The following is a 3,006-nucleotide window of genomic DNA, read 5'->3' on the forward strand; positions in this document are numbered from 1 at the left end:
GCCCGGGACCCAGCCCTTGGCCTAACCGGCTTTGAGCCCCCGTCGGCCCGGCGTTTGAGACCGTTTTGGTGTTTAACTCTGCTCCGGGCCACAGGTGGGCGGCACTCTGCCCTAAGGACCGGAAGACGGCCTTAACCCTGGGTGACGTGAGCAGCACCGGTTTTTCAACGATTTTGACTTCACAAGGGGAGGAGGCTGTGACTTCGTTACCACCATTACCAGCTTCACCCATTTTCCCGTCCCGGGCCGAGCCCGATGGTGCAGCATCACCACTCTAAGAGCTGATGTGAGCGGTGAAACCCTTCCGCCGGCCTTGTCCGGCCTCAGCTACGGCCATCTTTTGTCAACCTTAGGTTTACAGGCGCTTTTCTGAAGCTGCTTTACAAGCACATCCTTAAACTGTATGGTAAATCAACGCAAAACAAGCTTCTCCGAACGTGCTTTTATTCACACTTCACATAGGATTGAAGAAATGTCCGTTGCCACAATTGAATAAATAGTGTTATTTTGGATTTATTGAGGTGGGGCAGTTCTCTTGGGGTTAAGTAGCTGGTGAAGCTTATGGGAGGCTAAAGCATCCAATACACCACCACCTCTTGGCATCACCATGGCCTCATTCACTTAAAAAAAGTATTCACTTTTTTTTTTTCTTCTGCCTCTGAACTAGTATAACCTATCTAGCTACCTCTAGGTCCTGCCAAGCCCTCAAGCTGTTAACTAGTGATTAGATCAGAGTTGAAGAGGTAAAGATAATTCTACCTAATCTTACCTAAAAAGATCCTCTTTTGATTTATTTTCCCCTGGCCCTTTTGATTCTCCCCAAACTCTCAAGATCATTTGAATATCTTCCTCCAGATTTTAGATTTCAGAGTCTAGATTAGATCTAGACCAACTGGGGCCAGAAGGAACTAGACATGAACATCGGGGCAAGTGTTTACTGGGGTTTCACACGGTGCAGAAGGCAGGCCCTGCAGGATGAGACACAAATCCAGGGCATTATCTGGCAGGCTCAGAGAGAGAGCAGGGTTAAAAGCCAATGATGTCACAATTGCATTACACAGTGTAAGAATTTAAAACTGCATTTTCTATTCTCTTCCCCTGTCCATCTCCGTAAGACTTCTTACCATAAGACTTCTTACCTGATGGTGCGCCATCTAACTAGTTTTTCTTTTTGTTTATCTTTTCCCATTAGAATGTATGTTCTAAACAGACAATTTTTTGTCTCTTTTGTTCACTGCTATATTCCCGTGCCTCAACAGTGCCAGGTAGATAGTAAAAACTCAAAGATAGGTAGATAGATGATAGATAGATAGATAGATAGATAGATTTAATTTCAGAGAGGAAGGGAGAGGGAGAGAGAGATAGAAACATCAATGATGAGAGAGAATCATTGATTGGCTGCCTCCTGCACATCCCACACTGGGGATCAAACCCACAACCTGGGCACATTCCGTGACCGGGAACCGAACCATGACCTCCTAGTTCATAGGTTGATGTTCAACCACTGAGCCACACCAGCTGGGCAAAACTCAAATATTTATTGAATGGATGAATAAAGAAGGTATATGTTGCACCTAACACCACTCACTTTCTTATTACTTTAATACAAAGTATCTAGTTTTGCATTTGAACAAAATACCCTATTCTATTTTAAGGGCTACCAATAGAGATCCACTGAAATCCATTCTTCAGGAAGTTACCAGCAAATACTGATGTAACATCTGTCTCAATATAACATTATCAAGGTCATCGTTAGCAACATCAGCCTTCCTCATACCTTGTAGAAGCTTTGGGCTTTTGGAACAACACAGTACAAATTATAGGTACATGTTTAATGAGAAACATCTTTTGTTGTTATTGTTGCTGTTTCCTTCCCAACTATTCAGGGTCATCAAAACAGTGGACATTCAAAATGCTAAATATTGGTGTTACTGATTACAGCCTGCCTTCAGCCATCTCATTCTGAATTGAGTCATGTGGTCTGACCAGAGGCTGAGCTTCTCTTGTGGTTTTCCATAAGTAGGTGACAGGTAGACGTGTTTGAATGGTTAAGGCCATTGGCTTTGACCTGGCTTTGAATTCTGACTCTGAGGCTAACTAGCTGTGCAAACTTGAGTGAGTTACTTAACTTCTTTGAACTCATTTCATCATTGTCTGTCAGATGATTTGCCTGCTCAACTCACAGTATTGTAAGTTAACTGAGATGTGTTTGGCAATTGTGACTGATGCCTAGTTAGCGCTCAAAAAGTGGTAATCACCATTCTGGGACAGCAAAACAAAGCCGTAAATACTCAGGCTACTCAAGTATTTTTATGAAGCACAAAAATAGCTAAATTGTTTTCTGCGGTTCTATCCACTGTGACTCAGGTTCCAAGGCGCTTGTTATGTGCCAGGCACCGCGCTAGGCAGTGATGCTGCAGGGGCCATGAGAAACAGTCCTGTCTTCCAGAGACTCACAGGCTTGTGGGGTAAATGGCCAAGTAAAGAGTCACTCGCTGTGACTGCGCCAGGACACCGTTCAGCCTTCTGTCCTTCCACCTACTTGCAAAATCCATGGTTAAGCAACAGTATGGGCGCTCGGAGGGACAGACGGGACTACTTGCATCCTTTGGTGTCACTTAACTATTTGTGCCTTACTTTGTTCATGTATAAAATGAGGTAGCGACTTGGTGTCCTCCTTTATAAAAAGAAAATAGTCAACCCCAACTCACAGGGTATTAGAAAGCTGAATGTCTGCCCTTCACATGGTAACACAGTAAAAGCTCAAGACCTGCCAGCTGCTTCCTTATTTTCAGCCAACAGCACAGCCGTCTAACATTCAGAAAGACGGAAGGAAAGAGCACTAGAATTTACTCTTAGGGAAAAGAAGCAAGATGCCTAACAGTGTATAGCATGCTATCATTTGTATTTAAAAGGATGGGTGTTGCCTGACCGGTTTGGCTCAGTGGATAGAGTGTTGGCCTGCAGACTGAAGGGTCCCGGGTTCGATTCCGGTCAAGGGCATGT

General features: G+C 44.1%; 1 protein-coding gene across 1 annotated transcript in view; it reads right to left on the reverse strand.

Annotated features, from left to right (window-relative positions):
• Positions 1-3,006, reverse strand: part of ATL3 (atlastin GTPase 3) — a 36,123-nt gene that overhangs the window by 26,642 nt on the left and 6,475 nt on the right. The window contains exon 2 of the mRNA XM_014537980.1: positions 1,092-1,098. The gene's annotated coding sequence lies outside the window, so the exon portion shown is untranslated. The remainder of the gene's footprint in view (positions 1-1,091; positions 1,099-3,006) is intronic.

The sequence above is a fragment of the Myotis brandtii genome, unplaced genomic scaffold, assembly GCF_000412655.1.
Source record: "Myotis brandtii unplaced genomic scaffold, ASM41265v1 scaffold187, whole genome shotgun sequence".
NCBI lineage: Eukaryota > Metazoa > Chordata > Mammalia > Chiroptera > Vespertilionidae > Myotis > Myotis brandtii.